The sequence below is a fragment of the Etheostoma cragini genome, chromosome 4 (assembly GCF_013103735.1).
Source record: "Etheostoma cragini isolate CJK2018 chromosome 4, CSU_Ecrag_1.0, whole genome shotgun sequence".
NCBI lineage: Eukaryota > Metazoa > Chordata > Actinopteri > Perciformes > Percidae > Etheostoma > Etheostoma cragini.
The window spans coordinates 20,134,907-20,149,113 of NC_048410.1; the positions used below are offsets into that span (position 1 = coordinate 20,134,907).

The 14,207-nt window shown below is 39.0% G+C and overlaps 1 long non-coding RNA gene across 1 annotated transcript in view; it reads left to right on the plus strand.

The window, feature by feature from the left end:
• The window catches only part of LOC117943679, a 27,337-nt gene that overhangs the window by 1,139 nt on the left and 11,991 nt on the right, over nucleotides 1–14,207 (plus strand). Inside the window, exon 2 of the long non-coding RNA XR_004656408.1 lies at nucleotides 5,326–5,327. This is a non-coding gene — a long non-coding RNA (uncharacterized LOC117943679). The remainder of the gene's footprint in view (nucleotides 1–5,325; nucleotides 5,328–14,207) is intronic.

Consider the following 14,207-nt stretch of genomic DNA (forward strand, 5'->3'; position numbering starts at 1 on the left):
TGGCTGCTTAGAAATTAAGTGTTAACGAGCAGTTGGACAGGTGTACCTAATAAAGTGGCCGGTGAGTGTATATTCAAATTCTGTCAACGTGTCTCCACGAAACAGAGTAAATCACCAATTTAAGCGATGGATCTTTTCTGCAATAATAAGACCAAAATAAATACCAGAAAGACATTCTATATATAAAAAAGGAACAGAACACCTTTTATAAATGATTTGCTTGATCCTTTTTCAACCACTTATAGGTGGAAGTGAAGGATACCCTTGTAGGCTTAAAAGACACATGATTAAAAAAGTAACATCACTGGATATTAGGAATTTTCTTTGTCAGGCTCACAATTCGTTCTTATCTTATCTGCATACTGCATGTGTCAGTGTTCCTAAGCTTTAATAATTACAGTTGAACAGTTTTATTGATTTGCCATATTTTATGGAATTAAATGTGTTGTAAGTGCAAGTGACTAATTTGACTCTGTATCAGAGGCTACTGGGTTATTTTAATGCAGTTCAACCATACTCAGTTTACAGTATTTGTAATTTGGCATTGTGTTTTTGAATTGATATTGCTATAGGTACCTTGTGATTCCTCTGTGTACACCAGGGATGCAAATTTGACATGTTTTAATTGAGGAATATGAACAAATAAATGTCATTGTTTAAGTGAGTCCTATTTTAGCAAATATTGAAGTAAGGCTAATGGAATAACTTGACCTTTTCCCAGACTCCATGTGACATTAATCAATTACTTTAAGCCATTTGAAAAAACATAATGGCACTGACGATTTCAACTGGCACATAAATGAAAATGAAACAACAATTTGCAGACTGAAAACATTGTCTTTAATTTAAATGCACCTAGAAGACTTAACTAAAATCACATCACAAATCACTGTGGCCAATTTAGGCCAATGATGTGGCAGAAATTAAACACCATTAAACGATTAAGCATTTATTAACAAGAATCCCAAATGCATGTATATTGTGTCCCTGTTGTACACACACAGTTTCTCACTTTGTTTTCTCACAGCTTCTCTCTGTTTTTATTGATTTATTTTGGCATTTTGCACTAAACAACTTGAAAAATGTTAGATAAACATGTCTCGAAAAGAAATAGACAAATAACTGTTTACCTTCTGTTCTTCTTATAAATGAGGATTTATTAATCCAATTTAAGTTACCTGTGGCACCAAGAAGGCACGATATTGATTGTATTATGCATTGAGATGTTATGGCAACAAGGTATGATTGAATACATTTGGTAATGTGATACCAATCAAAACTTCAATGAAAAAAATTCATTTAGGTACGGATAAATTAGAAATGCAGTGTAAATGTGTTGAATTAGGCAACACTGTGCTATAGTAGTCAATACAATTAATTTATATGTATAAATTTATTTAATTTATTCAATACTTTTTGAACTTAAAATCTATTCAGTTATATTACGTGTCACTTTTTTGCCATTGGTAAGTTGTAAAGTGCACCTGTTCCACCAAAACAAGTTTCTTCCTGAGGGTGAACCGAGGCTCCATCCGGCACTAAGCACCGCCCAAGACGATTGTGATTGTTTAAATGCCAATAAACCAGAAGACTAGCCAGACTCTTCTCCGCAGCGCAGTGGAGTCTGGCAATGTGAGAATACACAAACTGAAACGCACCATCCAAAAGCTGCGGCCAAGTGTCTATCTGTGGCATCCGGGTTGGAGCTGAAAACGGAAACGGCCAAAATACACAGCTACCTACAAAGCCAGATCCCCAGAGCGGGTAAAAGTCACACTACGCCACAGGCCACTAATGCCTGTGAAAAATCGTCCCAGAGATTCTGATTGTGATTTGGATCTGTTCCACATAATGGGCTCCTTCCAGCAAGTTTAAAGAAAATAGTGGAAATAGTTTTTCCCTAATCCGGCTGACAAACAAAAAGACAAACCAAGCCAAACTGCCCGCAACTTTTACTTTTGACTTTTAGTTTTGACTTTTAGTTTAGACTTTTAATTTTGACTTTTAGTTTGGACTTTAAGCTCGCTGCATGCCTCCCTCTTACGCTGGTTGGTGTGTTTAAGGCGTTTATGGCCCAGATAACAGTAGATTGCCCAACAGTAAAAGTAAACAGTCAATACATGGATTTGGCTTTGCCTTTACCTATTCACATCCTAGGGGAGAGTAACCTTACCCCAATAAGGGCTGTAAAAGATGAAAAAGACAAAACAATGTGGCCAGTGAGGGCACGTGTTAAAGACAGATACCCTTGTATTTCCTCATGTGTTGGCCCTTAAAAGGGAGTTAGTGGGATCTACTGATAATGTTTACCAACAGGCCATAGAGATCTAATCAAGATGTGAAAAAAGGAAAATGGCACAAATCTTGCACTGCACCACTGCTTTGCCACTGGTGTTTTAAATAGATCAATTGGCTCAGCTCACATTGTCAGACCCTTAATATCATCCCCCCAGGCTTGTGGTTTAGCTCTTTAGTCCCATAAAAATAGACTTGATGGATGGCTTTGCAGTACTCTGACCGAGGCAAGGGAAACCCCAAAATGCTCCCCCTCTCCCCACTTAACCCCACTCCTCCCTACCAATCCATCCACCCGCCTGGAGCCAGTTGGCAGGCTGTTGTTCAGCATTTTACCAGCCTCAGTTTGCTTTTTTGTTTGATCAAATCTGTTAGAGTTCCCAGGGAACATAAAGACCCAAAAGCAGACATAGGCAGGCAGGCAGGAGAATGTTAATTCATGATTTATTAACAAAAGAGTCCAACCCAATGCAGAGATCCAAACTGCAACAAAGCAAACAACAAGACAAAAATAAAAAAGTCAAAAAATCCAAAACCTCCAAAATTGGAAGAAGAAAAAGCTGCTGAGAATACAAACATGAACCAGAGAAACCAACGCAACCAAACACACTCAAAACACTAAAATGATCTGACAAAGGACATGGGAACACAAAAACTAAATACACTGGGGAATGAGGCAACACAAGGCAGGTGACACAAGGGCTGAGAAACAGGTGGAAGGCAACAGGTAATCACATTGACTAAAGGCAATACGGTCCAGAAAGCCAGACTATCAAAATAAAACAGGAAATAGAACATACAGACACTCACAAGAGACCCCAAGACAGAAACTATACAAAATCCAAAAATCCCAATCACAAAGAAAAAAATACAGAAGAAAATACTACAACCATCACAGAATCAAACTTTCAGTATATCTTACACAGGTTAGTCTAATTGAGGGACAAAGTTTATCTGTTGCAGATGAGCGGATTGTAGCCAAAAGGCAGAGGCAGAAAACAGGCAGCTAAAGGGAGAAAAACCAACAGAGATCTGACTTTATGTTGGTCAGTCAACCTGAGAGGTGCAAGTTGAGCAAGTTTGAAAAGAGGAAAGTAACCCTGCATGTGTACCATATTCTCCTCAAGTGTATATCATATTCTTCTCTCTAAACTGCCTTATTTCTAAATAATAGATCATGTCCTTCAATCACCATCAATGGGTTAACAGATATTGATCGGCAATCTTGTCTACTCAAGCCAAGGGCTAATAACTGCTGTTTACTACATATAAATCTTCCATTGGTAAACTAAATAATGCAGAGCTAATCAGGGAAAGCTAGAGAGAGCAAGAGAGAAAGAGAGAGAGAAGAGGAATATGAGGATCCATAAGGCTCACACAAATGGAAAACACTCCAGATCTGCCAGTGATCATACTAAACTGAGACATTTGTCTCTGTTGGTTCTGTCCTGCTGTGCCCGCTTTGGGACGATTAAACTCCAGCTGACATCAAGCTGTCCAGGAGCAGATGAAACATTTTCAAACCACACTGTGAAAAATGACTTGGTGCAGAAGTGTTTACTTGTAGTCTTGGTTCAACATTACTCAATGTAGGACACATTATTCTACTCCCACCAGTCAGTATGACGTATTGAAACAATTGCTTCTTGGGAAAAACTCTGACTTTTGAAGGAAATTACAAATACACCATTAATGATAAAAACACAGACTTTTTCTTTCTTCTATAACAAAGAAAAGATGTGTGGAAGATGCCAAGATCAACTCGAAAAATTCAGACATTTGGTATCTTTGCTCTTAATCAAGATATATGTGTATATTTTTGTTTTAAAGATTATTTTTGGGGCATTTTCGGCCTTTATCTTGACAGGACAGCTGAAGACATGAAAGGGGAGAGAGAAGGGGAATGACATGCCTCAAAGGGCCGCAGGTCGGACAATCAGAGTTTGCAACATTTAGTTTTTTTTCTTTTCTCTTTAAACTCCACAGCCCAACATATAGAGTAACTGCAAACAGTTGTGCCATATCTCTCACACGGAACATAAACCAGCAACCAGCCATGAAGGCCCACCTGGTTATAGCTTCAACACCCCTTCTGAATCCCAATGACCATGAAGATAACACAAATCTCCTCGGTGCAGTCAGGCTGTAGCCACGCTCCGCTTGCTAATTATGATTCTATTGTGTTTTTATTAGCATCTCAGAATGTTAGGCTTAGCTCTTTAGCACTCATCAGTTTCTAAACTAAATTTTATCTCATTTGAATTCAGTCTTTGTATGCCTGACCCAGTGACTCCCTGGCAATCTGAAGACAAGCTGGTGCATCCTCTCCTCTGTTTCCTTACACGTCCCAACTCTCAAAATAAGCAGCATGTGTCATTTGGCTCTTCAAGGTGTATTGAACGCATTAGACCGTGGGGTGTATTGATTACTTAAAAGCACCACTGGATGAAATAAATGTGCCAGCAGGGAGTGTGAGAAGGAGCAGAGGGGAGCTACATAAAACAACCAATTATATAATTCTTTACCCTTGCCTGCTGTTCTGGACTGTGAACTGGAATTATGGCTATTTAAAAATCACACAAAAGGCAACAAGGGCCTGGATGAACTATGCATATGTACTATGGTGCATTTTGTTTAAAAGTAACCCTTCTCTTTTAGTTATTGTCTACAATTTCTGCTGCTTCTGAGAATGAATAGAAGGTCAATAAGTAGAAAAGCCGTAGGGACTTATGTTTCTCTCACTTAGGCATTTTCTTTGGGAAGGAGACCTTTTCCATTTTCAGAGTAAGATTTCCCCCATACAGCTGTCACCTAGTACGCTCAGGTGCCAAAAACCCTATTTGATGGTAATGCCACAACATGGATAAAAAAGTAAAGCACAAGATTTGGAAACCCAAACAAACAAGCAAGTAAAAATATAAAACTCCTGTCTCAGTCTATGTGGCATGATAACCTTAAACTGCCACCTAGCAAAAGTGAAAACAAAATATGAAATAAATATGAAAACTACCTGTCCCAAGCTGTTGCGAGTGGTTTGTTGCCAGTCTTTCACCCTTGAACTCCTGGCAATGTGATCTCTCAGCAGTCGCTGCCAGTGGGCACTGGTGCCCTGACAGCAGCTATGTTTTGTTTCCTGGACTGGAGTGAACAGGAGGAACATTGGGGATGTGAGGCTGCTGTTCTATCAAGCGGCACACAGCACTGCCTTTGATGGCCTGTTGTGTGACTACTGGCATCACTACACAGGCCGGGTACCATCAGCAGACTCACAGGCACACATACTATATGGCACGGCACGCAGTCACAGTGTAAAAGCACTTTGTAGTCTGCGTGCATCACACCCTAGAGGCATGTGTGTGTACGGTGTGCTGTGTGCCCCTGGGCTCATGGGTGCTGGTGGAAGCATGCTGGAAGGTTAAGCTGTAGCCAGATGTTGCAAGACACTGTTCCAACAGAGTCCCCAGTTTGACCAGAGAGGATTATGAAAAGGGCTTTCATGACTGATGCACTGTTGTATTTACTCTTGTCCTAGGTTGAGAACCTTTATTCGGGCAAATAACGAACAAAGAAATTGTGCAACAGTATTTATTGATCTGGTTGTGAAGCAGGGTATTTGACATAACATGGTTATTGTTCTTTGCTCTGTATAAATCCAAACCATCCATTGCCACTGTGGTGGTCTTTACACAATGTTTTTTAAAATGGTAATAATGACCTAGCTGTGACAACAAGTAACATATTGTCTATTACGGAACTTCCTCAAGCTCTTGCATGCTTTAAATCCTATCCATACATTAACAGGCACTATAATTGTCGGCACAAAAATCAAAAACAAAATTTAATTAATAGAACAGGAAAGAAATAGAGCTACAAAGTGTACGTTTACGGGATTTCATCAGAGCTACTCTCCCAGATTGGAAAACTTAATGGGAAAACATAGTGTGCCAACGCATACATGGGCTAAGGGTTCTCACAGACCATTGTGCCTGCCTGCACAGCTTTGCGTCTTGGTGCTTCTCAATGTAGTGTTCCCTCTCTAGGCAGGGTGTGATAAGAGGAACTTAGCCAGTGGGATCCTCTGACCTTTGGACCTTTCCAAGTGGATCTGAGAATGAGCACCTCCAGCTCTTTGAACCCTTGTGGGCTCTGATAAGGGCCGACTTTAGGGCATTAGGGAGAAAAGTTACCAGGGAATGGGCTGCTATTGTGGAGTCTTGTTGCACAGATAACAAGACCCCCTTGTGATTATGAAGTGTCAGATCAGAGGATTTCATGAACCTCTGTTGGATAACAGCCTCTTTTCCTTATAGCACTCTTGGGATAGTGCACCCAAATGTCGCATGGGAAGAAGAGAATTACGCACACTGGAGAATTATGCGGAATTACAGGCTTGGGCTTAGTGGTTTTGGCATAATGCTAAGCAAAGATGGCTGGGTTGTTGAAAGATGATGGAAGAATGTAAGGAGTAAATAACTGCTGGTAGTGTGTGTGTGCGTGTGTGTGTGTGTGTGTGTGTGTGTGTGTGTGTGTGTGTGTGTGTGTGTATGTGAGTGAGTGAGAGAGAGAGAGAGAGAGAGAGAGAGAGAGAAGAGAAGTGATTCCTTTTTTTTCTGTACGGTGGCTTTTCCCATGCATCCCATCCCATCTTCAGCTTGTACAGTCTCCAGTATAACCTGTGGGCCCAAGGCTTAAAGGGATAATGAATGTGGAAGTGCTTAGTCACATGTGGAAGTGACCGTGTCTGTTATGAAACACTAAATGACATTCTGAAAATTAAAGAATAGTGACTTTGAAGAGTTTGAAAGGACTGGCATATATTTGAATATAAGCTCCATGTCTCAACAGCTTCACTGTTGTGAGTGGGAAGCACTAAATACTGAAATGGGATAACTAAACACAGCACAGTATTGTATTGTGTGGAGACGTGTAAGCAATTTAATTTGTTATATTTTATCAACTATTAGACACACATGACACGACTATGTGAAGATTCCAAATAAGATGTTTACAACATATGAAAAACATTACATTCAGTGTGACAAATTCATTTTGAACATGAAGACAGCAAGCATGATATATAAGCATTACAATAATGATTCACTTTAGGAGGTTTGATTTTAAAGTAATAAGGTTTAAGTAAAAACATTAGGAATTTAAGGATGAAATCATTATTCCTTATGAAATATTAAATTATGAAGTTAAGGTATTTTTTCTACTGAAATGGATATTGCATTTTGAAATAAAAAACTAGCACCTTTACTTCTTGGGCGGACGGTTCCCGTGCACGGGACGTAAACTCGCCGTTTTTCGAAAGTGCTGACTTCTTTCCTAAATTGTAAGCATTAAACCGTCATAAACACGCTCATGCCATACATCATTTGAAAGCTTAAAGTCTCCTGATTCCATCGAGCCCACACAAAGCAATAAGGTGACTCACAACGGTGATAATCATGTTCTGAAGTAAAGAAACACAGAAAGATTTGAGTCTAATCGAGTGTGTGTTTCCTACCTGTCTCCTCGTGTCTTTAATCACAGCGGTGAAAGATCGCCCAAAACCTTAGTTTCCTACATCGAAAACACCCTAAGGTATTAGAATATCCAAGCCTTGTAATCCATAATTATCTGGTCCCCTCACAATCTTGTAGTTTCAGCCCAAGTTTTGACGTAGAGAAATCTATGCATAATTTATAGGTTTCTATCGTGTGTATCTTTTTCCGTGAACACGGTACAGCAAAACCAAAGACAGCGTTACATTCTCTGGCTTGTGCGGTTTGCAATGAACGTTGTTCCCAGCCAATAGGATCAGTCTATCTCAAGATACCCCCAAGCTAAGCAAATGAAATCTCACACTCCCCATTGGGCCCACGTGGGAAAGATTGACAGTGGAGCCTACGAATTAGAAGATAAGGTCATAAAACTGGCATCCCTGAGTAGCCAATAAGAAGACGAGTTGATTGATACCAAACATGGCCAACAAAAACTATTCCTTTGGTCTCTTACAGCTGTCTGAAGGCAGAAATATGGACGTCTGATGGCATTTCACCATTTCATAAAATTATGATTACTTATTTCTATAAATCTATGTATGTACTTCTTTCAGACATATCTGTGAGTGATGTGGATGTGTTTTTGTATTTCAGAAGTTTTGTATTTAGCACTTTTTTGGCTTTTTAGAAATAAGAAATAAGACAAACGCACAGACACATCTGTAGAAATACATTCATACAAAATCCATTTTATAAGTCATTTTTTTCTGCATTTTTTCTGTTCTAAGTTGAGACATGAGGCTAGGGTACTATTTTAGTATATACAGTAGCCCCTATAATATGCTTACAGTAGTGCTTTTTATTAATTTTTCAGATGATTTACTTGGACGGAAATAGAAATTCTGTGTTCTAACCTCTGTAGCCCTGTGTCAGTAAGGCCTAGTGTCACGCTGCCACTAGAAACAACAAGTTGGGAGTGTTAACTTCCCAATGAACTCAGGGTCATCCCAGAGGGCCAAAGCATGTGGAAACAGCAGCACTTTTTTAAGGGTAAAAATTTAGGCGAGAAAATCATATATTTTCAAGTGTTACTGAACAGGTTCGACAGAGGTCAATTTCATATTCTGTTTGTTGCCAGGACTGTCAGAGCTCTACAGTCAGTCAGTTTTTCTGTCAAAAATCCTCATCCAATCTTATTAAGATTCATCTTTCGTCTGCAATAATAATTAAGTATTCACAGTGATAATATGCAGATAGCCAGCTCAGTGTGGACTTAAACAGGATAAAGCTTCCTTTTTTTTTTCTTGGATAGATGGAGACAGGACTAGAAGTGTGGTACTATCTTGCCGATGTGGTGTCTTAGCTTTTTGTGCTGCTCACACAGTGTGACTGTGAATGCCAAGTGGAGCTGGGAGCAGGACCTTTGATCTTGCAAACCAAGCCTTTAAAGGGAATGTCAGACCCAATGAAGTGTAGATGGAAACCCTGACGTTGATGATGTTAGTTTTTTCTCAAATATTTGAAAACATTTCTCCAAATAACTAATTAATTTCATTTTCATTTCATTTCATATTTATTATACAGGAAAGTCAAAAAGCAACATTACATTACAATGCAAACGTGCCTGACTCAGTTCAAGAACTTGTTTTCAGCATGTTCCTGTTCTGCAGAAACACAAAACCTAGCTACAGCACGTCGAGACAGACATTTCTGACCACAGTTGTTTTTTTACGGAGGAACTGGAATAAGTGCCTGTGAGACTGACCTAGTGAGGCGTCCTGGTCTCACGTGTGTCGGAAGAAGTACAGTAAGTGCTGGTAATGTGGCATTTTGAATCTGAAAATAAAATGCAATTGCATGGCTATTTATGAAGTTTTCGTAAGTCAAAGCCTTAGAATGTGCAAGTGCAATGCAATGGTGAGACCACTTTGGAAGGTTACTCTGGATCTTGAGAGCTCGATGGTTTCGTTGTGCTATTGGTTCAGTGATTTCCTTCGTGGTAAGGGACCAAAAAGGAAGACAGCAGGACATGGTTGAAAATACAATTGCATGTACATAGGTTTCAGAAACCTTAATATAAACATAAAGTTTTGGATTCAACTTTTTTGTTAAATTAGACACATGTTCCTGGCGTGTATTGTACATTTTACTGATAGAAATGTGAATGAGGTGAAGTTCACTTCAATGTAAAGCAATGCTCTGCAACAACACCACAAACATCAGCTTCAAAACTCACAGTAGAGTGGATTCAACATAAAAACAAAAACAAACATTTGAAAAGATCACAGTGGAATATTTTTAGTGGCTGTTGCATTTGATTGTATAGCTGTACAATCTCACACTCCAAAAAGTATGTGTAATCAGTCACACTTTGATAATAAAGGGTAGGCTACTAGCAAATTAAATGCACTGATATTGGGAAGAATTAATGAATATTCATTGATGTTTTCTTCAGAAAAAGAAAATGTTTTTCTGACCTCCAGTGTGTGACGTTACATCAATGTGCAGCACCATAAATAAGAATGAATTACTATGGGTCGTCTTATTAATCTCTTTCAGACTCTTTCAGAAGATCATGATTAGAATTCTTCAAGTGAACTTTTTGTTTCACTGAAAAAGATGAGACCTCAGAAACAGAAACAATCTGATGATGCATTGACGCAACCACTCAATATTTGAATGAAATACAAATTTGACAAAGTCATCAAAATTAATTCTGAATAAGTCAAAATTCAATATCAATAGGGCCTTTGGTGAAATGTGCATTAAGTCAGACCTATTCTCATCTGATACTAACATCCTTAAAAAATGGATAAAGGTTGGACCTCAGGGTTAATGTTTGACACCAAAAATCAGCATTTTTGAAATCCTTTATTGTTTTGACCCATACTATGAGTGTTATTAGCTATCTGTTCCTCACCCCTTTTATCCCACACAAAGTTATGGACACAGACACAAAAATACAACAGGCAGACTGAAAGGGAGACAATTTATATCAATATCATTTTTTTTTTCTGTTTTACCGCTATCTGCAGCAACCCTCCATACGCACGCAAGCCATGTTCCTCTGACAGTGGCAATCACAACCCGTTGAAAAATGTCCCTTTCCTCACAAAATGGCATGCAGAAATCTATAAAAGGTTTTAATGTTGTGGGCTGGCCATGATTGCCCAGGCTTTTATCTGTCATTCACCAGGTTGCACTCTCCCCCTCCCTCCTGTCTGTCTCTGCCAGGCCAAAGACAGGCAGACAGCAATATGTGTAATGGCAGCGCCATTGTTGCAGGTGAATAGCCCATACTTTATCTTATCAATACTAATGGTATCTGACAGAGATGGTTTCTCCTTGCCTCATATTTTGACTGTTGCCTGTTTTTGTCAGAAAAAAAAGAAAGAAAGAGGGAAGACATGAACAGACGAATGATAGTCTTTAATACGACCACTTATAAAGATAACACAAAAAAAAATCTTTCCATTTGTTGTTTATAGGCTTGTGTGTTCACCCATATCACATGGAGTAAAGCATGGCATTTATAAAGCAAGTTATTTATAAAATAAATTCAAAACTGACTAGAATTCTGAAAGCGTTTCATTATTTTTTATGGTTATGGAATAAATAGAAGGCTTTTTTGTCGTTGGTAATAACGATAACCATTATCAGTAAAGCCAAATAAAGTGCTGGGTATTTTAATGTGTAAAAGTTGGTGTTTCAGAATTTCATTTCATAGCTAATTTACAGAAGCTATTTTATCGTGTTCACAGTGGTCATGATCAAAGGCACCACTCATTCTCTTCCACAGACATTAAACGAATGAAATGATTTACCTTTGCAGATGAAAATACCTCCTGGAGAGCCATGCCCTTGCATTTCAATGACTCACTTGAGAATCCAACAATCTCATGTGGAGAAATATTGAGGGCTTGGGGTTGTGTTAAAAGTTTGCCAATCAGATTTGCCCGCCATTTTGATGAGTCCATTCAATTAGATTTCCACATCAAAAGAAATTCTGCAACAGCAATTGGTTTGGTAATGCTTTGCTTTTACACGTTGACAAAATAGAAATTGTAACTGCTGCCAAACAAAATACTGTGTAATATTCAGTTCTTCATAGCTACCATTGGACTTTGGTTAACTTTTGTTTTTATGATGATGATTATGTTTGTATATTTTAGATAGAGTCCTTTATATTATTGTTATCATTGCACTGTTATTACAAGCATTTCATTGCATTGCATTTTTATTGTAATGACAAATAAACACCTTGAATCCTTGTATGTTCCTTCAAACGTCAAGAAAAAATCACTGCCAGATTTCATACATTGACAGAGCAAAATTTTGTATTTGTGATAGCATTAAAGCATCAGTCATTTTGACAAGCATGAAGAGGGTTATCGCTTCCCATTTGGCGTCAGTTGGGGAGATGCACCCCTGCAGGGCTGACAGGAAGTGGCAGTGTTGACGTCCACTTACCTCTTGTCTCCAGACCACAACATGTCTATTAGACCCACCTCTGGCCTGGTGCTTAGAAAGACGATCCTGTCATCGGTTCGACCCGACAGTAACTGCTGTCCATTAACAAAAACATGTGCTGTCAAGTTGTCCTTGAATGGGACACTTCATTTTCATCTGCTCACTCAACAGAAGTTACTCTATCAGAGTGCCAACTATAACTCAAAAATGTACAGTAAATGTAAATTGGATGTTTTTCAAAGTTGGCCCCTGATCTCTCTTCGCCATGATTCTGTACATGTGTATCAGGCTCGCCTCTGGCAAACACATGACTGTTCAGAGAGAGAAGCCAAAGCGTTCGAGGAGCTTTGTTCCTACACACCAGTGCTATCATCCTCCATCACTCTCAGTAGACACGTACATGTACTGTATGCATGCATCCACACATGCCCCGATGCACACATTTATACTGTATATAACATATTCTTTAGTTATGACTAAATATGCTATAGTTATCCTTCAGTAAGAGTTTAACATTGATAAAAACTTGGGTGTGGTTTGATCCTATTTGATTGACAATGGCAACACAAACAAACGTCAACTGTCATCAGTATTCAATCGAAATATTGCTATATCTTACCTGGTGATCAGGAATTAGTGACATTGATTATTTTACAAGCCCTGCCCACTTTAAACCACAAGAGCACAGAAAAAGATGTACACATGCAAATCTATCAACAGACGTAACCATGAGTGTTCTAATGTTGGCAAAGTATTTGGTAGTCATGTAAGAACCCATCACTATTCTGTTTAAGAAATGCTGTGATACACTCATGAAATATTAAATTAGATGAATGGTTGACATTTTGAGCAATATACTTGACTTTTTTGCAGAAATCTAGATGGCAAGATCAATACCACTCTCACAAAATGGTAAATATGAAGCCACCGCCAGCAGCCAGTTAGCATAGCTTAGCACAAAGACTGGTAACAGGTGGAAACAGGTGTTATATACAAGGGTAACAACATCCTCCTATCAGCATCTCAGGCAGCGCCTGGTAACCCATGCTTTACCTCCAGTGCCAGATATGCAAACATTACACATTAATGCTGAACATCATTTTTTGTGATTTCAGCCAAGACTGTTCTTATCCTTATTCTTTAAAGTTGTATTGCATTGAACATGTGCCAGCTGCAGACCAAGTTTCAAAGATAATCTACAATCTTCAATTTGGAGATGTTGCTAAAGCTTTGAGGAAGAATGGCAGAAGGGTTCAGATGGAGAGAAAGAATGGTGGGAGGCATAACCTCTGTCAACCTGGCAAGCCAAAAAAAATGGTAACCTGTTAGATTCCTTCAATGGTTTTCATGGGCTTTTTGGGGCCTGAGTAACTTTCTGCTGAGCCCCACTGCTGCTGCTCTTTGAAATGTGCAATCAGGATGTTCACACACGCTCAATTACGTGCGACACATGTTCAGAAACACAAAAGGTCTCATTTCACACACACACCTATGCACAAAAACAGGTATGCTCAAGCACACTTCTCAAGTAAACTAGTGAATTGTGATGGTTTCTGATGTTTTTGTCATGTTGAATTATGTTTTTTCAAGGCAACTGCACACACTGCTTGAACAACTGAGAACGATCTTACCGATTTATTAGGTGCAGTTTGTTGAAAGACAAATTAGCCAAATTACATTTAATTCAATTTTATGGATAGTATCAGTTCATAACAAGAGTTATCTCAAGACACTTTACAGATAGAGTAGGTCTAGACAACACTAGAAAACATAATTTCCGAGGACCCAACAGTACTAGTTGTTCCCTCTAGAGAAAGCAACAGTTCGACAGTGGCGAGGAAAAACTCCCTTTTAGGCAGAAACCTCGGACAGACCCAGGCTCTTGGTAGGCGGTGTCTGACGGCCGGTTGGGGTTGAAATGAAGAGTGGCAATAACAGTCACAGTAAAAGATAATG